General features: G+C 50.3%; 1 protein-coding gene across 5 annotated transcripts in view; it reads right to left on the bottom strand.

The window, feature by feature from the left end:
* The window catches only part of LOC148474351 (uncharacterized), a 109,599-nt gene that overhangs the window by 44,425 nt on the left and 39,813 nt on the right, over positions 1-25,361 (bottom strand). The window contains exon 2 of one of the 5 annotated variants that reach the window (XM_088458763.1): positions 17,282-17,473. The exons of the other annotated variants lie outside the window; for them this stretch is intronic. The gene's annotated coding sequence lies outside the window, so the exon portion shown is untranslated. The remainder of the gene's footprint in view (positions 1-17,281; positions 17,474-25,361) is intronic. 5 annotated transcript variants of the gene reach the window in all.

Genomic DNA, 25,361 nt, shown 5'->3' with positions numbered 1-25,361 from the left:
TGTAATATATAGATTTAAAATGTTTTTTTTGCCATAGCCCTGAATAGAACTGACACCTGCAGCACAGAAATGGTTGGAGACCCAGATCATAGAGGACATCGGCGAGGCACCAGGACATGTGTAAATAAAAATGTGTTTAAATGTCAGTGTGCCTCAGCACCAGACTAAGGCAAGCCGCTGTGGCACTGCAACAGTGCCAGGGTAACCCTGTAACTCCAGGAAGCAAGTTCCAGGTTGTCATGCTATAGAAGGGGAGAGTCCGGTGCTAAATGCCAGGAACCGTGTGTGCTACAGTGTGCTGAGAACCGGAGGAGCTCTAGTTTCCTTCAGCTTAGAATGGTTCTGCACTTCTCTGTGGGTGGGCCTAGCATGTAAGAAGCACCCACTCAGAGGAGCATGGCATAGCATCCAGCAGCCAGGACTATAGTACTCACTATTAGGATGGCGGGGCAGTCCCATAATAGCTGGATGTATTTAGATGCTTAAATGTAACAGGCTGTCGAAGTCGGATAATTGTATATGATAACTTGCAATTATTATCTGACGATTTAGTCGTCTATGGTCTGACGACGAATTGCTTGGACGCTACTCTGCGTCAGCGCAAGTCCGATACGCGCAAATATATATTTATATCACTACAGAATTTGGTCAGAGTGTGGAAGACAGGTTTAATGTGTATGTCGGTGGGTGTTTGCATATGTTTTGAGAGACTCCGCATACTGATACAATATGTCTGTGACAAATAATTAAAAATGTAGCACAGTCTGAATGCAACGTTGGGAATCATTGTCAGAGGCCTGCAGGTCGTTAGCAATTATATACCTTTTTGTGGTGCTGTTTTGGTTTATAGGAACTGACACCTATACTCTAATTAAGTGGAGAGGGGCCTGTCGCAAGCTACCAGACAAGGTGGCAACAGAAAGTCTCCCCCTGCTTAGAAATAAACCTTTATTTACAACTTAGAATTTGGTTCAGGCAATGTCTAAATATTAAAACAATGCCAGTAAATAGATAAAGCTAGGGATATATATATATATATATTAATCCATCACAAATACACTGAATTACAAAGCACACACACTAAGACTTACATGGTTACACATCTCGTATGTGTAACTATATGCACGCACCTTTGAGTGTGCACACACCCACATATACACACAACGCATACTAGCGAATTTACACAATTATCTTACACTCACATATGCACATACTTATAAAAAGGTTCCTTTACAGTAAACGCGATATTAGAGGTTTTATCATTATGTTGTGAAATGTTTGTATATGATATTTAAGGTATAGAAGCTAGTTGACATGTCATGTTTGGTACCATTCTACACCCCTGTTTATTTGCAGATCTTCAGTTCTATCGGCAAGGAGATCGCAGCAGGCATTGGCAAGATATGAATTATAGGTTAGAATGTATCTCTGTATGTGGTGTTTCTTTATTAGTTCTCCGGAGGGAAACCTACACAAAGAAGCAGTTGGAAAGCTGATCCATACATCTGATTACACCATATGAACTAACCAATGAACAGATTGACAAGGAGCAAGAACCAATGGAATCTTGCCAGCTCGTCTCTATTGTTGTATATGTGGTCTGTGTGGTATATAGGCTAGGGCTCTGTGAACTGTAAGGGAGTCATTTTCCCTTACTAGATGACTGCAGGCTTCAGGATTGATGGCTGAGTACTGGATTCCAGAGCGCTAGCATATGTATCGGTCTGTACCTCTGTATTTACTTGCTTTTTGCGCTAATTGTGTTAGATGAAACCGTGTAACTTTCTTTTTTATTGCAATATAACGTTTTGTGTTTTGGAACCACAATTGGATTGGAAAGCAATTATTTCTTACTTGTATCGCTAAATAGCGACATTTTGGGTATAGCGATTAAGGGGTATTGTCTGGACAGCGATTATTTCTCTCTAAGAAATTTAAGGGTATTCATAAGACAAAAATTAAAGGGCAAACTACTTTATTTTGTACATTTCTCATGCAAATAACACAGAAATAAAATCTATTTTTGTCATAGAGAAAGATGAATGACTACATTTTGACATAACACAAGGTCATCTTAAACACATTCCGCAGCATATATCCTAACCCACTGCTCCATGCTCCTTTCTCACTATCTACCCCGTCTGTGTTGCCCCTCGCTGTCTGCCCCCCCTCCCCCCCTAGAATGTAAGCTCTCACGAGCAGGGCCCTCATCCCTCATGTGATTTCCTCCCTTACTTATAGTATCATGTACTCCTAACTCCCCAATTGGCACCTAACACCTGGTTGCTTATGCCCTGCTGCTTGTGGTATACAGCTATGTGTATACGCCATGTCCTTGTCCTGCATTGTTTTATATTACTATTTTTTTCTTGTGTGCTCATTTATGTAGTGTGTAAGGCGCTGCTGAAACCTCTGTGGCGCCATATAAATAAAGGATAATAATAATGGTTGAATTTCCAGCCCTGACCTCATAAGAGCTGCTGTGATCTTCAAGGAGTTGTCCCCAGACTGAAAGAGAGTGCTCTGAATTCATAGTATTGTTCTGGACCGCAAACCAATGATGCCTCGGATGTGAATCGCTTATGGAGATACGCACATACATGTCCTTATTGTATGTAGACATTATGAACTTGCCTTACTCCATGCTAGTTATTACTGGTGTCAGAGCTGCCAGGTGTAGAGAAACGCAGCAGGGTACAGATGCTGGTACAGCTGGTCACACCTAATTCATTGTTTGTGAATAGGCTCCCTGGAATGCCCAGCATCAGTGTCTGAGATCTACAACCTCCGGAAGCTGAATCCAAGGCCGCTAGGAGATGGCACAGAGTGCCGTACACGGGAGCATCAGTAGGGACCTTGCAATATCTGGAGGCATCCCCTGCACAGCAGAATCCATTGGAATCACCACAAATGGGCAGAGAGGGGCTGGGATATATCATGTTCCTTCAATGAAACGGCAAGGGCCAAATGTAATAGGGTCCGAGTTTGTCAAATGTGCGAGTAAAGCGCAAACTCGCATATTTCTCACACCCCCGAAACTCACATCCAGATGTTCTGCCATTGTGAGGATAGAACTCGGTCACTGTAATAGAGTGAGAGTTTTAACTTATGCACTTTTACTTACCTAAAACTCGCAAAATAATAGACCTGCCTCAGGCTAGCGAGTACAGCCTGAGCAGGTGCGAGTTACACAGAAACATGCATAGATCAGTGAGATCCGTGCATGCTTCTGTGTGTGAAAACCTATAGCAGTGTAGAAATAGAAAAAAAAATGGACGTGGGATCCCCCTGTGGCCAGAAACCAGCCACGGGTGTGTAAAATGGCTGTCGCGGAAATGAAGGGGTTAACCCTCATGCTGAAGCACCATTTTTAAAAGGACCTTTAGGCACAGGGAACCATGTACTGTAAATGTATAGGTAATAAGGTATTTTACCATGTTATATTTATTGTGTTGTGAAATAGGGGTAATGTGTCAATTATTATTATTATCATTTATTTATATGGCCCCACAAGTGTTCCGCAGCGCCTTACAAAGTACATAAACAAGTTGTAGACAAGCGACTTACAGAACAATACACTATAGGACCAGGATATGGATAATATATATTGCTACATTAGTGACCATAACACCCAGATAAGCAACAGTGCATAAGCAGCCAAGTGTTAGGTGCCCTAGTGGTGAGTAAGAAGTAGATGAAACTAAAGTAGGGAGAAGCACAAGAGGGTAGAGGGCCCTGCTTGTAAGAGCTTACATTCTAAAAAGGAGGAGCAGACAAACAGGTTAGACATCGGTGGTGGTAGATGGGGAGGAAAGAGCATGTACCAGCAAGTTAGGATAAGAGCTGGAAGGCTTTGATGATGTAGTGGGTCTTGAGAGCCCGTTTGAAGGATTGCAAAGAGATAGAGAGTCTGATGTGGAGTGGGAGAGAGTTCCAAAGGTGGGGAGCAGTGCGGGCAAAATTTTGTTTGGCGGCAGCGTGAGGAAGTAATCAGCTGGCATGAAAGGCGACATGCATTAGTTGAACGGAGAGAGCGCAGAGGAGAGTGAAGGGAGATGAGATCAGAGATGTATATAGGAGAAGATTGGGTGAGGGCTTTGTAAGCTAGCGTGAGAACCTTAAATTGGGTTCTAAAAGGGAAGGGGAGCCAGTGGAGGGCTTGTAAGAGAGGGGAGGCAGATGTAGAGCGTTTGGAGAGGAAGATAAGCCGTGCAGCAGCATTAAGGATAAACTGGAGAGGAGAGAGCTGGGATTTGGGGAGGCCAGATAGGAGGTTACAGTAGTCCAATCTGGAGATGACCAGTGAGTGTATGAGGGCTTTAGTAGCATCCTGGGTGAGAAAGGGTCTAATCATAGAATATTTTTGAGATGAAACGACAGGACTGTGAAAGGTTCTGGATATGTGGTTTGAATGAAAGTGATGAGTCCAGGATAACTCCAAGACAGCGAACCTTGGGACTAGATGATATAGTTATTCCATCAATTGATAAAGAAATAGTGGGAGGGTGGGAAGACGATCAGCTCTATCGTAGACATATTAAGTTTAAGAAATCGCTGGAACATTCAAGAAGATAGCAGAGAGACAGTTGGAGATACGAGTCAGAAGAGAGGGGGAGAGATCAGGGGAGGAAAAGTAGATTTGAGTATCATCAGCATAACAAGAGATATGGTAAGAACTTACCTTTGTTATTTCTGTTTCTACGAAATCCATAGGGTCCACAGGGTTGACCTTGGGGTATAGGTTGGGAACCAAATCCGGGCACCACGCAGTTAAAGCTTTCAGCTCCCAGGATGCACTGGGTCCACTCTCCCTTTAACCCCGCCACCAAGTCAGAGGCACCTCAATTTGTAAGTAGCCAAAGGCCGGAGGAGGAAAGAAAGAGAGAGAAGACTGGAACACCCAATAATCATACTCACAGAGAAGGAGACGGGAAACCGGTGACCAGTAACACAGCCCATATGAAGCCAGGTGCGTCAGGGTGGGCGCCCTGTGGAACCTATGGACTTCGTATAAACAGAGATAACAAAGGTAAGTTGTTACCATATCTCTTGTTTTCTACTTCAGGGTCCATAGGGTTGACCTTGGGGATGTCCCAAAGCAGTCCTTATAAGGATGGGGACGATCCTGTGCTGAGAGGAGAATTCGTCGCCCAAAGGAAGCATCCTGAGAGGCAAAGGAAACCAATGCATAGAACCTTAAAATGGTGTGGACAGAAGACCACGTGGCCACCTTGCAAGGCAGAACAGCCGAGGCGCCACAGCGAGCCACCCACAGTTCGAGTAGAATAAGCATCAACAGAAACAGAAAGGCCTATCCTATGTGTAGGCCCCTGAGATAGTCATACGAAGTAATCTAGCCAATGTTAGTCTATTGGCCGGCCAACCTTTCCTGTGAAATCCAAAGACCACAAATAAGGAGACTGATATCCTGGAGGTACTTGAACGGATGACATAAATCCGGAGAGGCCGGACCACAGTCAATGAGACCACACCAGCCGAGCGGACTGGTGACTGAAATGTCAGTACCATAAGTTCCAGAATAATATGGAACTTAAAAACCACTTTAGGAAAGACATAGTGCGAGTGCAATTCACAACCCTGACATGGTGGACTAACCAGAAGAGGGAGTCACAAGAGAATGCTCCCAATTCAGACACTCTCCTGGCAGATGCAAACACCAGGAGAGACTAAGCTATAGACCATGTAATTGCAATCAAAACCACTTGTTCAAACGAAGGTCCCCGAAGGGCACGAAGAACCACTACCAAATCCCAAGAAGCCCCTAGGGGAGACAAAGGGAGGCATAATCCAGAAAAACACCCTGAAGGATGAACCGGATACCAGCGAGTGGAGCAATTCCACAGCCGAACCCTACTGACAGTGTAGAAATTTGCACTCTCAGAAAGGCCAGGCAGAAGACGAGACCCAAGTCAGCTGGAAGGAATGCCAGAATATCTGGAAAACCTAAACACCAGAGGATCGTAGCGACAGGTACGATACCATAAGAATTATGTATGCCACAGTCTGTGGTAGATCCCAGCAAAAGCTGGTCTATGTGCTCTAAACATTTCAGTGATGACAGAGCGAGGGAAGCCTTAGGACCACAGTAGGGACACAGTCAAAGACAAACGATCCAGGTCCAGGGAAAAACAAGGACCCTGAGACAACAGGTCCGGATAGTGAAACCGCAGGAACGGAGCATAGATGGGGAGACTCCGTAAATATGAGATATGGTAAGAACTTACCTTTGTTATCTCTATTTCTACGAAGTCCATAGGGTTCCACAGGATACCTTGGGGTATAGGTGTGACGTCAGTCATCGGGCACCATAGAGTTAAGCTTTCAGCCTCCCAGGATGCACTAGGGTCCCCCTCCTATACCCCGCCCCCGAGCCAAGGCACCTCAGTTAGTTACCAAGCCATAGGCCGGAGGAGGAGAAGGAAGAGAGAGAAAGAGAATCTGGATACACACAAGAATCACACTCTCACCAGAGGGAGATGGAAAAACCGGTGACCAGAATAAAGCCCATCTGCAGCACAGGTGCGACAGGGCGGGAGTCCTGTGGAACCCTATGGACTTCGTAGAAATAGAGATAACAAAGGTAAGTTCTTACCATATCTCATATTTTCTACTTCAGGGTCCATAGGGTATCCATAGGATACCTTGGGGATGTCCCAAAGCAGTATCCTTTAAGGGTGGGGACGCTCCTGTGCTGAAAGGAGAATCCGCCGCCCGAAGGAAGCATTCTGAGAGGCGAAGGTGTCAAACCTGTAATACCTCACGAAGGTATGGACAGATGACCACGTAGCAGCCTTGCAGATCTGGACTGCAGAGGTACCACGTCGAGCTGCCCACGAAGGACCCACAGACCTAGTGGAATGAGTCTTCACAGAAGGAGGAACCGGCAGACATTCATGAAGATAAGCTTCAGAAATAGTCATACGGATCCAGGCTGCCAAAGTTTGCTTTGAAGCAGGCCAACCCTTTTTACGGAAGCCATAGAGGACAAACAAGGCATCTGACTTCCTAAACGAAGAAGTGCGGTCAACATAAGTCCTTAAGGCCCGCACAACATCCAAAGTGGCCTCACCCACAGAAAGACCAGGTGAGTTAAAGGCCGGAACAACTATTTCCTTGTTAACATGAAACTGGGAAACAACTTTGGGAAGAAATTCAGGCCGAGTGCGGAGCACTGCCCTGTTCCCATGAAAAATCAAGAAAGGGGGTCTACAAGAAAGAGCCCCTAAATCAGAAACACGTCTGGCCGAAGCTATGGCCAGAAGGAAAACAATCTTAGCTGTTAGCCATTTAAGATCCACTGAGCCCAGTGGTTCAAACGGCGGTCCCTTGAGAGCCCTCAGGACCACAGCCAAATCCCAAGGCGCCACAGGTGGAACAAAGGGCGGCTGAATGCGGAGAACACCTTGCATAAAGGTGCGCACATCCGGGATTGTAGCAATCCTACGGTGAAACCAGACAGACAGGGCCGAAACCTGTACCTTCAAAGAAGCAAGGCGAAGCCCATGATCTAGTCCCGCTTGTAGGAAGGCGAGTATCCTAGACAGACGAAACTCCCGCGGTGCATAACCTCTCGGTCGACACCACTGGAAGAACGTATGCCACACGCGATGGTATATTCTCGCGGAAGACGGTTTCCGAGCTCGTAACATGGTACGCACAACAGAGCTGGAAAACCCCCTGGACCTCAACATGGCTGTCTCAACAGCCACGCCGTCAAAGACAGCCAAGTCAGGTCCGGGTGAAGACAAGGACCCTGCGACAGAAGGTCCGGTCGTAGCGGCAACCGCAGAGGACTGTCCAAGGACAGACCCTGAAGGTCTGAGAACCAGTGCCGTCTGGGCCACGCGGGAGCTATCAACAGGAGCGTCCCTCCTTCCTGTTTGAATTTCCGGATTACCCGTGGAAGAAGGGAAACCGGAGGAAACAGGTATGCGAACCGGAACGTCCACCGGACGGACAGAGAATCCCCAGAGACGCCTCTTCGTCTCTTGTGCGAGACCCGTACACCGGCACCTTGTAGTTGTGCCGGGACGCCATGAGGTCGATCTCTGGAAGACCCCACCTGTCCACCAGCAGTTGAAAAACGTCCGGGTGCAGGGACCATTCCCCCGGATGAACGTCCTGGCGACTTAGAAAGTCCGCCTCCCAATTTAGCACTCCCGGGATGAAGACTGCTGATATGGCTGGAAGATTGCGCTCCGCCCATACCAGGATCCGAGACACTTCTACGAGAGCCGCCCGACTTCGGGTTCCTCCTTGCCTGTTTATGTAGGCCACGGTGGTAGCGTTGTCCGACTGGACCTGCACCGGACGACCCTGGTGAACCCGATGTGCCTGCTGGAGAGCATTGAAGACCACACGGAGTTCCAAGATATTTATTGGAAGCTCCGCTTCTGTCGGCGTCCACCTGCCCTGGAACAAGTGTGGACCCGAAACTGCTCCCCAGCCCCGAAGACTGGCGTCCGTTGTCAACAGGACCCAATTTGGTACCCAGAACGGACGTCCCTTGCTGAGATGGGTCGTCTGCAACCACCAGGCAAGGGACAGGCGAACCTCCGGGGTGAGCACTATCGTCTGGGACTTTAGAGACTGAGGCAGCCTGTTCCACTTGGACAGGATCAGGTGCTGCAGAGGTCTGGAGTGAAACTGGGCATATTCCACCATGTCGAACACCGACACCATGGAGCCCAGTAACCTCATCGCCGAGTGTAGAGACACCCGGCGGCTGTGCAGACAACTGCGCACCCTCGACTGAAAAGCAGAGATCTTTTCCCCCGTCACAAAGATCCTTTGCTGTCCCGAGTCCAATAAGGCTCCGAGGTGCAGAATCCGCCGAGACGGGATTAGAGTGGACTTCTGCCAGTTTATTAACCAGCCGTGCCGTTGCAGTAGCGCAATGGTCAGGTCCAAGTGGCGTACAAGGAGCTCCGGAGATCATGGCACTAATAAAAGGTCGTCCAAGTACGGCAACATGCGGACTCCCTGCAGCCGCAGAGAAGCCGCCATGACCGCCATCACCTTGGTGAACACACGCGGTGCTGTCGCCAGGCCAAAAGGCCCGAAACTGAAAGTGGTCGCTGCGGATTGCAAACCTGAGGGAACTGTTGATGGCGCAAAAGAATAGGGACATGCAGGTAAGCGTCCTGTATGTCCAATGACACCATGTAGTCCCCAGATTCCAGCGCCAGAATGATGGACCGTAGGGTCCCGCAAAGACTTGTTGAGAGCTTGGAGGTTGAGAATCGGACGGTACGACCCATTGGGTTTCTGCACCAAAAAAAGATTGGAATAGAAACCCTGGCCCCTCTGGGAGAATGGAACAGGCACTATAACTCCAGCCTGGAGCATAGTGTGCAAGACCTTCCGCATCTCCGTGGCCTTTTTCCGGTCTGATGGTTGACCCGTGGTGAAGAATCGAGCCGGGGGTCTGTGCCGGAAAGAGAGGGCGTACCCGTGGGAGACCACCTCGAGAACCCAAGTGTCTGTCGTGGTGACCGACCAACAGCGGGCGAACTGCAGCAGGCGGCCTCCCACTTTGGGATCCCCCAAAGGGAGGCCCGGACCGTCAGGCCGCAGGCTTGTCATCAGGCTTAGGGGCCGGACGTCTGGTACTCCATGCCTGCTTCCGGGGCTTGGCCGATTTCTTGGGACCAGCCTGTCGGGGAAAAGACTGTGGTTTGGGCCTGCCCTGGGCCCTATAAGACCGTAAGGACGATGGTCCTGAACCAGAAGGAACAGCGGCCGACGGGAGACATGCCGATTTGGCTGCCGCCAGCGTGGCCACAATCTTGTCCAGATCTGGACCGAAGAGAACTTCTCTGTTAAAGGGCAACGCCTCCAAACTCTTTTTGGAATCAGCGTCCGCCTTCCAGGATCGCAACCACAAGGTGCGACGAGCAGCCACCGTTGCTGAAGAAATTCGAGACACTAGGGTACTAATGTCTAAGGTCGCCTCATTGATATAAGTGGCCGAATCACGGAGATTACCAATCAACTCCGTCTGTTCGGCCGGAGTGTCGGAATCAAAGGACGCCTCCAATGAATCCGACCAGCGCTCCATCGCTCTGGCAACCTAGCAAATGGCCATAGCCGGCCGCGCTGCCCCCCCCGCAAGGGAATAAGCGGACTTCAGGCAGATCTCCACCTTGCGGTCCGTAGCATCCTTAAGGGAGGACATGGATGGCATCGGCAATGTGGCACTACGGACAAGACATGTCACATGAGAATCCACCTGTGGAGGGGATTCCCACTTAGCAAAATAATTATCCGCAAACGGATAAGCCACCGCCAGGCGCCTCTGCGGCTGGTATCGCTTGCCAGGCTGTTTCCACGCCTCCTCTAAATGGTCCACTAACTGACCCGAAAGAGGAAAGACTGTGGCGTCACCTTTCACATCCTTAAAAAAAGGCATACTTGGATTTAGCAGCTGGGGGAACTTCGTCCTCAATCACCAAGGCTGTGCGGACTGCCCGAATAAGTCCAGGAATATACACCTTGGACCTAGCGTCAGCGTCCTTAGTATGGAGAGGTTCCTGATCGTAAGGATCCAGAATCTCCCCATCATCAGACGTCCCTTCGTCATCCTCATAAGGAGCCGACAGAGATGCCACCGGCCGTTTATGTGGCCGCATCACAGCCTCCCCCTGCAACACATCCGACAAGTGCTGTAAAGAACTCGTCAGGGAGTTAACCCACGCCGGCTCCTGAGACCCCGGGAGAGGGGAAATAGGGAGACTGCGGGGTACCACCAATTGTCTTGGGAAACCCTGCATGGGTGAGGACACCACTGACTGCTGGGACAAACCCATCTGCGTAAACGCGGGCTGCGGAGCTAACTGGCCCACTAAGGTTGTAAGCGCCTGAGCGAAACAAGCCCAGGGCGGCTCCTGTACCGGTGCTGTAACCGTAATAGGCCGCGCCATTGACAAACACTGCCGGCAGAGGCCCTCCGCGCTACCCTCCCCCTCCGCTAAAGGTACTTTACACGTAGTACACTGTAGCCGGAGAGGAAAATCACTTTCAGACATGATGGTACCAAGTATGTGACCCTTCTCACCAATTGTATTTTAAAGAGGCGAGAGACCACCCTGCAGCACCGCACCGCAAGGGCTTAGCAGAAAGAACAGGGACAGTAATAAAGCTGACAGTCAGAATAGAAGATACAGGCAGCAGCGCTAGCACAGTCACATATAATGCAAAGAAAATCAATTCCTGCACTAACCAGCGCTGATCACTCAACTACGCAGACATAGAGTCTGGTAGGACACAGCGCTGCATACACAGACCTGACCACAGCGGAGGAGAGGTATGCGGGGGGACCCAGACCACGATGCCTCCGTCCAGGCTTCCAGCAGCGTTCATCATGCGTTCAGAAGATGGCCGCCGAGGAGCAGAGAGGAGGCTGGCCTGGGGGAGGAGCGCTGCCACAGGGCCAGTCGGCAGTGTGCAGAGAGGGCTGTGTGCAGCGGGGGAGGCGCCGGCTGTGAGACAGGGAAGGCTCGCTCCCCTGGCATGCATTTAACCCCCGGGACGCCGCAGCGCTACCGCTCTGCTGCGGTCCGCTGTCCCAGGGGGGTAGTGGAAGCGCAGGTTACATACCTGGCTCCACGCTGCAGCCAGTCCCCAGGGAGCCCCCTGCCTGGGGACTCTGGACCATGTAACAGCGGGGACCCACCACGGGACCCCGCTGATTACCTTGCTGTCCCCCTTGATTCCGGCCATGGTCCGGAACATCTGGGGTCACTGCTAGCTGTGACCCCAGATGCTCACCAGCATCCCCGGATCGGTACCGGCGTTCTGGTACCGGCGGGGGTGTAGGGAAGACAGCATGGACGTCAGGACTGACTGTCCATGCTGTACATCCAGATGTGCAGCCACAGCTGCATGCAGGAAAACTTCAGGGGCTCTTCTTAGCCCCCACTCCAACAGGTGCACCCGACTCTGGCCGGGCAACAAACTAAACTGAGGTGCCTTGGCTCGGGGGCGGGGTATAGGAGGGGGACCCTAGTGCATCCTGGGAGGCTGAAAGCTTAACTCTATGGTGGCCGATGACTGACGTCACACCTATACCCCAAGGTATCCTGTGGATACCCTATGGACCCTGAAGTAGAAAATCTAAGTACCAGTGACGTCCGGGACGATCTGGAGCCACCAGAAGGAAAGCCCCTCTGTCTCGAATGAAACTTCCGAAGACCTCGAGGAAGAAGGGAGACCGGAGGACACAGGTACACAAAGTGGAAGGACCACTTCACTGATGATTTCTTCAGTACCCCTAGTGCTAGACTGTAACACCGGTAGTGTGTGATAGAGTCAGAAGGCTATGAGGATCACCTCAGGGAGGCCCCCTCTGCTCACCAGGAGTTGAAACCACTTTTGGAGAAGAGACTAGTCCCCGGTATGCACGTCGGGATGGCTGAGGAAGCCCGCTTCCCAGTGGTGAGCTCCTGGAATGAACACTGCAGAGATGGCCGGGAGCAGACCCTCGGACCATGTCAGAATGTGTGAAATTCCTGTCAGTGCCACCCAACGATCAGTGTTGCCTAGATGGAAGCCACTGTTGTGACACTGTCGGACTGAACCTTTTCAGGTTTACCGTGAAATATGTGTTAGGCCAGAGTGAAGGCCCAAGACAGCCTAAAGTTCCAACAAGTTAAGTGGCAGGGCGGAATCGACAGACTTCCAACTGCCCCGAAACGAATGTGGACCAGACACTGTCCGTAGCAAAGAATACCCTGGACGAGATGGCCATAGCCACCTGGACAGAGACCGACTCTCCTCCGAAGAGAGCATTATCGTTTGAACAGTGATCCGATGGAAAAAACTTATACCCTCTGGAGAGGAGCCAATTATGGCAAGGCCTGGAATGGAACCGAGCATATTCCACCCTTCCAAAGGTAGACACTCTGGATCTTTGATCTCGCATCACAGAGTGTAATGACATATGTCGACTGCGTAGAAATCCGCGCACTCCTAGTTGAAGAGTGGAGATCTTGTCTTACGCCAGAAGAATTCTCAGATTCTGAGAATCCAGCAGGGCTCCTAGATGAAGAATACCCTGTGAGGGATGCAGGGAGGACTTTTTCCCTGTTGATTAAACTTCTGTGCCGAGAAGAAGCCACGGTTATCCTGACCGGGCTGTAAAGTACCTCGGTGATCCTGCTAAGAGCAGGAGGCCGTCCAGATACTGGAGCAGTTGGATACATTGAACAGGTGAACTGTCAGAAAATCCATAAAGCTGGTAAACCCCGGTGGTGCTGAGGACAGTCCCGAAAGGGAGAAAATGAAAATTGCAAGTGTTGCTGTGGCACAGCAAACCTGAGCCCATGCTGATAAGAGGGCTCTATATGTACCCGTGGGTCCATGTCCCGAATATTCCGAGATGCCTTAAAGTCCCCAGGTTCCAAATATCGGATGATGGAGCATGGTGGACTCCTCCTGAGTCCAGGCACCCTTAGAATCGGATTCAGGTATTTGAGACAGAGGATAGGCAAATAAGGACCAGTAGGCCACTGCCCCAGAAAGAAAGTAGAACAACCAGTCCCTCGCTGAGATAGTGAGGCCGGCCTAAATAGCTCTGCTTACCGCAAAAAACTGTATAGCTTTCTGGATTTGTAAAGCACTGATCGGGTCTGAAGAAGGGCCCGTGTAACAACACCTGTGAGGAGGTCGCCTGAGCAGTGAGAGGCCGTACCCGTGAGAGATTACAACTCCTACCCAAGCATCCGTGGTGACTTGACACCAGCACTGGGCGAACTAAGAAAGTCGGTATCTCACTCTGGCATCCCCCAGATGTAGACCTGTCCCGTCAGGCTGAAGGTTTATCCTTAGGCTTAGAAGCAGGGTCATCTGGAAGTCCAGGTCTGCTCGTACTGGATATGGTGGCCCTCGTGGAGGCCGACAGCCTAGGAAAAAACAGGCCTTAAGGCTGACCCTGAGGACCAATAGACTTCTCATTAGTGATACTGCCAATGATGCAACAATCTTGTCAAGGTCAGGACCAAACAAGATCTTCCCCATAGATGGTGTCTGCACCTCTGCTTTCCCAGAGCGCTGCCATAGTGTATTGCGGCGGATACAGTCGCAGCCGAAACCCAGAAGGTTAGAAGACTGGCATCCAATGTAGGTATTCCCACATATGACAACTGCATATTTTATGTGAGCGGCAAAAGACATTTGAACCCCGGACGTGTTGTAGGGGGAAAATGTTACAAATGCATCAGCCCAGTATCCAACAGTATTAACCAACCATGCGATGGCCATGGTAGGACGGGCAACAGCCCCTGAAAGCGAGTATATTGATATCAGGCAAAGTTACCACCTATGGATCCATAAAATCCGTCCAGGCCAGAATGGGGGGTGTAGTAATGCCTGTAATCCGACGATTAACATACAAATCCACCCCAGGAGGTGATTACTATAACTTGTGATGACCCTCAGGGAATGGGAAACAGGAGGCCTTTGTGACTCCTCGTATCTGGCGACAGCCAGACTCCCGCCATGAGATCCACCCGCTGGACAGAATTGGGGAATGTATGATACAGGTGCAGGATCAACATTCTCTATAACCAGAATGGACCTGGCCACCAGCCCCAAAGCAGAGATAATAATACCTGAAATCGGCTCCCCCATGTAAGAGGGAAAGAGCCCAATACATCATCCAGTTCACGGCAGAGCCAACTGGGAAGTAACCACAGGGCGTATATCACACCATTTCTGTTGTGGTAATCCCTGCAAGGGGAATGAAAGACCGTTGTGGTACCGGAGGTAATTCATGTACTGTGAAAACCCCGGCAGGGAGCGATAGTCTGTGACACAGGGGTAAATTGCAAGAAACTGCAAGATACCCTGAGTTGAGAAGTGCAGTATGGTGAAGTAACGCCAAGTGAGTTACGACAATGGGGCCCGCCCGGCGATCCGCAATGGAGAGGATCCTGAGAAAATAAAACGCCCAAGGGAGTCGTATACATAACTCTTTCTGAGTCAAATCCTCCGTACTAATACCTGCAGCACATGACTTGCAGGATAACAAAAAATGGGTGCAGTATCGCGCTCTATCTCCTGGTCAGACCAACAATCTTGGCGGAAATATTAAGCAGCGCCATACCGGTCCTGACTGACGCTAAGATTAGCTGCAGGGACCCATTATCAGCGTATGCAACACACAGTTCCACCTAAAATATGGCAACATGCAGCACGCAACCGTATGTGACAAACCTCACAAATATTGACAAGTATATAAATGTGAGGTCTCAGGACCACCCTAAGTACAGCTGTATTAGGGCAGATAGAAAGAAAGGGGGTAGATATACACTGACAGGTGAGAGAAAAAGAAGACAGTCAGCACTAGCATAAGTCACATACAATGCAGAATATATATATATATATATATATACACACACATAAACATGTCATATAATATACTGCACAATGTTGCTACATTCAACTGCCCAGATTCAGTGTCTGGGAAGGCTATAGCGCTGTGTACACTGACCTAATGGTGAGGTACGCGGGGGGACTGGGCTCACTGTCATCTCCAGAGATCTCTGCAGCTACACCACAGAGAAAATGGCCGCCTGGAAACCTCAGAGGAAGCGTGGCCTGCGGAGGAAGCAGCTCAGCGACGCCAGACTATATCACTGAAAGGCGCGCTGAACTGAGGGGAGGAGCCGCTACAACAGGGAAGGCTTCCTCCCCTGGCTGGCTATTAACCCCCGGGACGCCGGCTCTTAAGTCCCTGGTGGTCTAGTGGACACGCGGGGTGTGGGGGGCCCGCCAGCGCCTTCGGTCTGTCCCCAGAGACAGGAGGCATCGGACTGCATTTGGAAATGCGTGGATCACCGCAAGCGGAGACCCGCGACCTACCTGCTCCCCGACGATCCGGCAGCAGTCCTGGGCACCCGCAGAGTCTGGCTAGTACAGACTCTTGGGTCATACTGAGATCCCCAGATCTGTACTGGCGTCTCAGCGCCGGCGGGGTGACGCTGCCGCTTAGAAGAGTCCAAAAGTAAAATAAAAACTCATAAAATAAAAGAAGCTTAGGGGCTGCTAATCAGCCCCCCCTGCGCTAACGGTGACCCGACTCCGGCCGGGCACCAACTTAAACTGAGGTGCCTCTGGCTTGGGGGGGGCTATAGGGAGAGTGGACCCAGTGCATCCTGAGAGCTAAAAGCTTTAACTGCATGGTGCCCGGATTTGGTTCCCAACTATATACCCCAAGGTCAACCCTGTGGACCCCCTATGGACCCTGAAGTAGAAAGAGATGATAATGGAGGTCAAAAGAGCTGATGAGTTCACTTAGAGAGGAAGTATAGAGGGAGAATAGGAGAGGTCCAAGAACAGAACCTTGGGGAACACCTACTGTAAAAGGCTGTGGGGAAGAGGAGTCATGACAGGAAACTGAGAAAGATCGGTCAAGAGGTAGGACGACAGCCAGGAGAGGGCAGTGTCACGTAGACCAAGGGAGTGAAGGATATGCAGCAGGAGAGGGTGGCCCACAGTGTCAAAAGCAGCAGAGAGATCAAGGAGAATGAGCAGAGAGTAATGGCCTTTGGATTTGGCAGTAAGGAGGTCGTTGCTGACTTTCGTGAGGGCAGTTTCAGTGGAGTGGAGAGAACGGAAGCGGACTGAAAAGGGTCAAGGAGGGAGTGGGAGGAAAGAAAAGCGGTAAGGCGTTTGTAGATAATCCGCTCAAGGAGTTTGGAGGCAAAAGGGAGGAGAGAGATAGGACGGTAGTTAGAAAGAAGGTTAGGATCAAGGGTAGGTTTTTTTAAGAATGGGGGAGAAAAGGGTATGCTTGAATGCAGAAGGAACAGTGCCTGATGAGAGGTAGAGGTCACTGAGGTGGGCAAGATGGGAGCAGGCAGAAAAAGAGAGGTAGCGGAGGAGGCGGGAGGGGATAGGATCAAGGGGGAGGTGGAAGGGGGGAGGACCGGATGAGGGCCATGACTTCCTCTCCAGATACAGGGGAGAAGGATGTTATTGGTAAAGTTGATGGGGAGGGGTGATCTGGGAAAGGAGGAGGTGGAGAGTTGGGGGATTAGTTGGATATGATGTCCTGACATATGGAATAAATTTTAGATGTATGTAAAGTAGGTAGCAAAGTCAAGGGCAGAGAGCAAGGAGGGGAGACGGGGAGGGGGTGGGCGAAGGAGGGAGTTGAAAGTGAAGAGACGCTGGGGAATTGAGGAGTGGGAGGAGATGAGGTGCTTGAAATATGACTGTTTAGAGAGGGAAAGGGCAGCACTGTAGGATGAGAGCATACATTTAAAATGAAAAAAATCTGCCTTAGAGCGTGATCTTCTTAACTGTTGCTCGGCGGTTCATGAACACTTTTGCAGGTATCTGGTGCATTTAGAATGCCAGGGTTGAGGAGTAGATCTGCGAGTGTGAGTAGTGATCGCCGGAGCAACAGAGTCCAGAGCAGAAGTACAGGAGGCGCTGTATAGGAAAGTGGCTTGTTCAGGGCAGGAGATAGAGAGGATAGGGGAGAGAAGTGAGTCAAGCAGGGAAGAAAAGGAAACAGTGTCGATAGCGTCAATGTTACGCTTAGTGATGTGGCTTTTGGAGGTAGAGGAGGGGAAGGAGAGAGGGACAGGTTAAAAGAGAGTAGGTGATGGTCAGAAAGTGGGAATGGGGAATTGGAGTAATCAGAAATATCACAACGGTGAGTGAAGACCAGATCAAACAAATGGCCACTCACATGGGAGGGTGAGGAGGTCCATTGGGAGAGACCAAGTGAAGATGTGAGGGTGAGGAGTTTGGAGGCAGATGATTCTGTGGGGATATCAATTGGAATATTGAAGTCACCTAGGATAATGGAAAGAAGGTATGAGGAGAGAAAGTGAGTGAGCCAGGAAGCAAAGTTGTCAAGGGAACATGGAAGGAGGGACAGGGGGACGATAAATGACAGCTACTCGGAGGTGTACTGGGTGGAAGAGGCGTATAGCATGGACTTCAAATGTAGAGAATGTAAGGAATGGGTTGGTATGAGTAACCAGGGGATAGAAGGACCCCAACACCAGAAGGTGGGCAGGAAGGGAGATTAATGATATGTGGATGGATGTGGGGTGAAGTGACATGGAAAGGGGGGTGGGAGGAGGGATTAGCAGTGAGGTGGTAGGACCCCCATGGAGTATAAGAGAATGAAAACAGGATTTTGGTACTTACTGTTAAATCCCTTTCTCCGATTCCACGGGGGACACTGGAGTCTCAGTACAGTGGGGTATAGATGTGGGATAACCGGGAGCTGGCACTTTAATAAATTTGAATAGTAGCTAGCTCCTCCCCCTCTATACCCCCTACAGGTCAGTCTAAATAAACTGTGCCCGAGGAGAGCGGGAAATATAATAACAGAGGAGAAGAGAAGCTGGAACATACATAAACAACAAGCAAATATGCAAACAAATCAAGAAGACCTTGAAGAAAAAACTGACTGTCCAAACCTGGCAGAACAATAACAAATGCAGGTGGAACAGCGCCGGGTGGGCGTCCAGTGTCCCCTGTGGAATCTGAGAAAGGGATTTAACGGTAAGTACCAAAATCCTGTGTTCTCCTTCATCCACTAGGGGACACTGAAGTCTCAGTACACTGGGGACGTCACAGAGCTCACATCCTGGGCGGGAGAGCGCTCAGAACCCTGCAAAACAGCACGGCCATACTGTGAAGCAGAAGCCGCAACCGTGTCAAAACGGTAAAACTTTGTAAAAGTATGCCGGCCCAACCGAGTGGGCGCTCGACAAAGCTGGATCAAGGAAACCCCGCGGGCAGCCACCGACGAAGGACCCACCGAGCGCGTAGAATGCGCTGTGATTGAAGTAGGTGGTTGCTTTGATGCAGCCAGATAGGCTTGTCTGATTGTCAGACGAATCCATCTAGAAATAGAAGCCTTAGAAACCGGCCAACCTGGCCGCGCCATATCATATCGAACAAACAGCGTATCCGACTTCCGGAGGGAAGTCCTATCAACATAAATCCTCTTAAAACACCGGAACTACGATCGGTATGAAAATTGCTGATATCGCTACCGCATATTCCTGTGCCCAGAGAAGAATGCGGCTTACCTCCGTCATGGCGGACCGACTCTTGGTACCGCCCTGTTTGTTGATGTACGCCACAGCCGTGGCTTTGTCGGATTGCACTCTGATGGCCTGGCCCTTCAACAGAGGATGTGCCACCTGAAGAGCATATAACACGGCCCTTAGCTCCAGAATGTTTATGGGCAGTACTGCCTCCAGCCGAGTCCAGCGGCCCTGAAAGTGGCTTCCCTGAGTCACTGCCCCCCATCCTCTCAGACTGGCGTCTGTGGTGAGGAGAATCCATTTCCACAGTGCAAACCTCTTGCCTGCCAATAGGTGAGAGGAATTCAGCCACCAAAGGAGAGATGTCCAAGTCCTGGGTGACAGATGAACTCGCTGGTGAAGGAAGAGGTGGGACCCTGACCACAGAGAGGAGGTCCAGTTGGAATGGACGGGCATGGAACCGCCCGTATTAGATGGACTCATGCAACCATCTTTCCCAGAAGGCGAATACACAGGTGCACTGACACCCTGCGATGACGCAGTATCATTCGCACCATGTGTTGGATGGAGGTGACTTTATCCTGTAGAAGAAACACCTTCTGCTCCACTGTGTCCAAAATCATCCCTAGGAAAGGCAGACACTGTGTAGGCTGAAGATGAGATTTTTGTAATTCAGGATCCATCCGTGTTGCAACAGCAGACTCTGTATTACCCACATGTCCTGCAGTAATTGACAGAGCCTTGAGGAGTAGGTCGTCCAAGTAAGGGACAATAGTAACCCCTTGTATCCGAAAGAAGGGCCATCATTACTGCCAATACCTTCGTGAACACTCTTGGTGCTGATATGTAGGGGGGTATAGAGGGGTATAGAGGGGGAGGAGCTAGCTACTATTCAAATTTAATAACGTGCCAGCTCCCAGTTATCCCACATCTATAACCCACTGTACTGAGACTCCAGTGTCCCCTAGTGGATGAAGGGGAGTAATAGGAGAAGATGGGGAGGGAGGTAAACAGAGAGGAGATAAGGGGAAGAGGAAGTGGAGGAGACAAGGGGGAAAGGATAAAGGTGGAAGCAAGGGGCAGAACAAAAGGTAGACACTGAGTGAAGGTGGGAGCTGAAGAAAACATGGTCATGGTAAGGATGATGTAACTAGGGGAAGAGAAAGTTGTAAGTAGGAATGAAGAAAGAATGTAAGAGAGAGGACAGGAGAGAGAGAGCAGGAGAGAGGGCAGGAGAGAGAGCAGGAGAGAGGGCAGGAGAGAGAGGGCAGGAGAGAGAGAGCAGGAGAGAGGGCAGGAGAGAGCAGAAGAGAGGGCAGGAGAGAGAGCAGGAGAGAGAGCAGGAGAGAGGGCAGGAGAGAGAGGGCAGGAGAGAGAGAGCAGGAGAGAGAGAGCAGGAGAGAGGGCAGGAGAGAGCAGGAGAGAGGGCAGGAGAGAGCAGAAGAGAGGGCAGGAGAGAGAGCAGGAGAGAGGGCAGGAGAGAGAGAGCAGGAGAGAGAGAGCAGGAGAGAGAGGGCAGGAGAGAGAGGGCAGGAGAGAGAGGGCAGGAGAGAGAGCAGGAGAGAGGGCAGGAGAGAGGGCAGGAGAGAGAGCAGGAGAGAGAGGGCAGGAGAGAGAGGGCAGGAGAGAGGGCAGGAGAGAGAGCAGGAGAGAGGGGAGGAGAGAGAGCAGGAGAGGGGGCAGGAGAGAGGGCAGGAGAGAGGGCAGGAGAGAGGGCAGATTTCCAGAAATATAAGTGGGAAAAGTGTGTATGTAAAATAAAAGTTTATTATTGAGTATAATAAAAGTGGAAATTTGATGGGAGCAGAAATGAAATAATAAAATAGACAGTGGTTGGAGCTAGATGATATAAGACTATGTATAGTCAATGTGCAGACTATGCACTTATAGGAATGTAGAAGGTATTTTGTTAGATGGTATTGACATTTGGAGACTAAAAGTGTTTGCAAGCCAAAAGGAGAAAATAAATGAATAGCGCTGTGGATGGTGACTGAATTAAAATAACCCAAGAATAAAAATTGAATACAAATTTATTAAACACATGCTGTACATATGCAACAGCCTTATACAAAAATCTATAAACAAAAGATAACTGCATATATGACACATTACAAGTAGTAACAGTAGGTGTCTGATATGCAACAATAGTAATAATACTATAAATCTTTATCCACAGCTCCAGTGTATATCCTGCGTCCAGCTGTAGGTAAAAACACTATGTCTAGTCTCTGATAGTATGTGAAGAACAGGGGTAGACAACCTGTGGCACTCCAGCTATTGTAGAACTACACATGCCAGCATGTCCTGCTACAAATTTGCTGTGGCAGGGTATGGTGACGTGTAGTTACACAGCAGCTGGACTGCCACAGATTGCCTAGTGAGAGGGGATACGTTCAATATCCAAACATGCGGATGCCGATGGACGGCTACAATGCCGACGCTGAAATCCCGCACTTGTCAGATTTGCCAGAATCCCGACCGCCAGCATACCGAAGGTAAATCGCAAGGTTAGGGTTAGAGTTAGGCAATAGGGGGATGGTTAGGGTTAGGCACTAAGATGGGAGCGTTAGGTTTAGGCACATGGCAGGGGGAGGCTAGGTTTAGGTACTGGGGGGGAGGCTAGGGTAAGGCACTGGGGAGGAAGGGTTAGGTTTATGCACAGGGGAGCAAGAGGTTAGGGTTAGGCACTAGGGGAGGGTTAGGGTTAGGCACAGTGGAGGTTAGGGGTTAGAGTTAAGCACCGGGGAGGGAGGGTTTGGTTTAAGCACAGGGGAGGCAGAGGTTATCGTTAGGGGTTAGAGTTAGGCACAGGGGAGGGGAGGCTAGGGGATAGAGTTAGGCACCGGGGAGGGAGGGATAGGTTTAAGTACAGGGGAGGCAGAGGTTAGGGGTTAGAGTTAGGCACCGGGGAGGCTAGGGGTTAGAGTTAGGCACCGGGGAGGGAGGGTTAGGTTTAAGCACAGGGGAGGGAGAGGTTAGGGTTAGGGGTTAGGCACTAGGTGAGGGTTAGGGTTTGGCACAGGGGAGGGAGAGGTTAGGGTTAGGGGTTAGAATTAGGCAATAGGAGAGGGAAATGTTAGGTTTAGGCACTAGGGCGGGGAGGTTAGGGTTAGAGTTAGGCACTAGGGGAGGGTTAGGCACAGGGGAGGGGAGGTTAGGTTTAGGAACTAGGGGGGATTAGGGGTTAGAGTTAGGCACTAGGGGACAAGGTTAGGGGTTAGAGTTAGGCACTAGGGGAGGGGAGGTTAGGTTTAGGAATTAGGGGGTAGGTTAGGGTTAGAGTTAGGCACTAGGGAAGGGTTAGAGTTAGGCACTAGGGGAGGGTTAGGGTTAGGCACAGGGGAGGTGAGGTTAGGTTTAGGAACTAGGGGGGGGATTAGGGTTAGGGGTGGTTAGGGGTTAGGCACTAGGGGAGGGTTAGGGTTAGGCACAGGGGAGGGAGAGGCTAGGATTAGGGGTTAGAGTTAGGCAATAGGGGAGGGAAATGTTAGGTTTAGGCACTAGGGCGGGGAGGTTAGGGGTTAGAGTTAGGCACTAGAGGAGGGGAGGTTAGGTTTAGGAACTAGGGGGGAGGTTAGGGTTAGAGTTAGGCACTAGGGGAGGGTTAGGGTTAGGCACAGGGGAGGGGAGGTTAGGTTTAGGAACTAGGGGGGGGATTAGGGGTTAGAGTTAGGCACTAGGGGAGAGTTAGGCACAGGGGAGAGGAGGTTAGGTTTAGGAACTAGGGGGGAGGTTAGGGGTTAGGGTTAGGCACTAGGGGAGGGTTAGGCACAGAAGTGGGGAGGTTAGGGTTAGGCACGGGGAGGGAGGATTAGGGGTTAGGTTAGGATATTCACCTCTCCAAATTGGGATTGTAACCTGTTCGGGATGCAAGCGTTCGGATTCAGAATGCCGGGATCCCGAGCACTGGCATCCTTGACCCATCACAATGAGAGAAGAGCACAGAACATGCGCAAACACTGATCCTATTATGTCACCTATACAGGGCTTGCATTCTCTTCTACCAGACCATGGTCCTACTACCCCACTGCTAATCCCTCCTCCAACCCTTTCCATGCCACCTCGTCCCACCTCCATACACATCTCGTTAAGCTCCCTCCCTACTCACCGCCTAAAGGCTCCCTTCCCAGCACTGGTGCCCGCACAATCTCTCCACTCTATTCATCTCGGTCCCCAGAATTAACCTCACATGCTTGTTACAGTAATCCTGAAAATGTCATTCACATCTCTCCCACAAACACTGTCCCTCCCACCCATGACCTTTTCATCTCCAACAACTTGCATCTCCTAGCCGTTACTGAAACCTGGATTTCACCTTCTGACACCACTTCTGCTGCAGCTCTCTCCTCTGGGGGCCTCACCTTCTCTCAAACCTATCGGCCCAGGGGTCGCCGTGGTGGTGTTGGGGTCCTTCTATCCCCTGGTTACACATACCAACCCATACCCCTTGAACCATCCCTTACATTCTCTACATTTGAGGTTCATGCTATACGCCTCTTCCAACCAGTACACCTGCGAGTAGCTATCATTTACCCTGGCCCTCCCTCCAAATTCCTTGACAATTTTACTTCCTGGTCATGGTAGCTCTAACCCCGGTACCGGTAGCTCTAACCCCGGTAACGGTAGCTCTAAGCCCGTCACTGTAGCTCTAACCCCGGTAACGGTAGCTCTAACCCCGGTAACGATTTGCTCTAAACCCGGTAACGGTAGCTCTAAGCCCGTCACTCTAGCTCTAACCCCTGTAACGGTAGCTCTAACCCCGGTAACGGATTGCTTTAAGCCCGGTCACTGTAGCTCTAACCCCGGTAACGGTAACTCTCAGCCCGTCACTGTAGCTTTAACCCCGGTAACGATTTGCTCTAAACCCATCACTGTAGCTCTAACCCCCGTAACGGTAGCTCTTAGCCCGGTCATGGTAGCTCTAAGCCCGGTCATGGTAGCTCTAAGCCCGGTCACGGTAGCTCTAAGCACAGCCACTGTAGCTCTAACCCCGGTAACGGTAGCTATAAGCCCAGTCACTGTAGCTCTAACCCCAGTAACGGTAGCTCTAACCCCGGTAACGGTAGCTCTAAGCCTGTTCACTGTAGCTCTAACCCCGGTACCGGTAACTCTCAGCCCATCACTGTAGCTTTAACCCCGGTAACGGTTTGCTCTAAGCCCAGTAACTGTAGCTCTAACACCGGTCACGGTAGCTCTAACCCCGGTAACCTGGGTTTGCTCTAAGCCCGGTCATGGTAGCTCTAACCCCGGTACCGGTAGCTCTAACTCCGGTAACGGTAGCTCTAAGCCCGTCACTGTAGCTCTAACCCCGGTAACGGTTTGCTCTAAACCCGTCTCTGTAGCTCTAAGCCCGGTCACGGTAGCTCTAACCCCGGTCACGGTAGCTCTAAGCTCGGTCACGGTAGCTCTAAGCCCGGTCACGGTAGCTCTAAGCCCGGTCACGGTAGCTCTAAGCTCGGTCACGGTAGCTCTAAGCTCGGTCACGGTAGCTCTAAGCTCGGTCACGGTAGCTCTAAGCCCGGTCATGGTAGCGCTAATCCTTTTTATAGCTGTGATAAATAAATGACAAGAAAAGAATGCTGACCTGGATATACTTTGACTGCAGCTTAAACTACGTACAGTTACCTATACTTTGACTGTCGCCAACAAGTTGTCTATACATTAATTCTCCACATTATGTCCCTCTTGACATTTTGGTTGTCTACATAATGTACCTGTCATTATGGTGTCTATATTATGACTGCCTAAATGTTGAATGTCTAAATCACAGGTTCTCAAACTCGGTCCTCAGGACCCAAAACAGTGCATGTTTTCCAGGTCTCCTCACAGAGTGCAATAATTAGCTCCACCTTTGGATCTTTTAAAATGTGTCAGTGAGTAATAAATACACCTGTGCTCCTGCTGGGTGACCTGGGAAATGTGTCGGTGAGTAATGACTACACCTGTGCTCCTGCTGGGTGACCTGGGAAATGTGTCAGTGAGTAATGATTACACCTGTGCTCCTGCTGGGTGACCTGGGAAATGTGTCAGTGAGTAATGATTACACCTGTGCACCTGCTGGTGACCTGGGAAATGTGTCAGTGAGTAATGATTACACCTGTGCTCCTGCTGGTGACCTGGGAAATGTGTCGGTGAGTAATGATTACACCTGTGCACCTGCTGGTGACCTGGGAAATGTGTCAGTGAGTAATGAATACACCTGTGCACCTGCTGGGTGACCTGGGAAATGTGTCAGTGAGTAATGAATACACCTGTGCACCTGCTGGGTGACCTGGGAAATGTGTCAGTGAGTAATAAATACACCTGTGCACTTGCTGGGTGACC

Source organism: Taudactylus pleione, unplaced genomic scaffold (assembly GCF_031769625.1).
Source record: "Taudactylus pleione unplaced genomic scaffold, aTauple2 ptg000849l, whole genome shotgun sequence".
Classification (NCBI taxonomy): domain Eukaryota; kingdom Metazoa; phylum Chordata; class Amphibia; order Anura; family Myobatrachidae; genus Taudactylus; species Taudactylus pleione.
The sequence above is the reverse complement of the archived record's forward strand: the minus strand, read 5'-3'. Positions and strand labels throughout refer to the sequence as shown.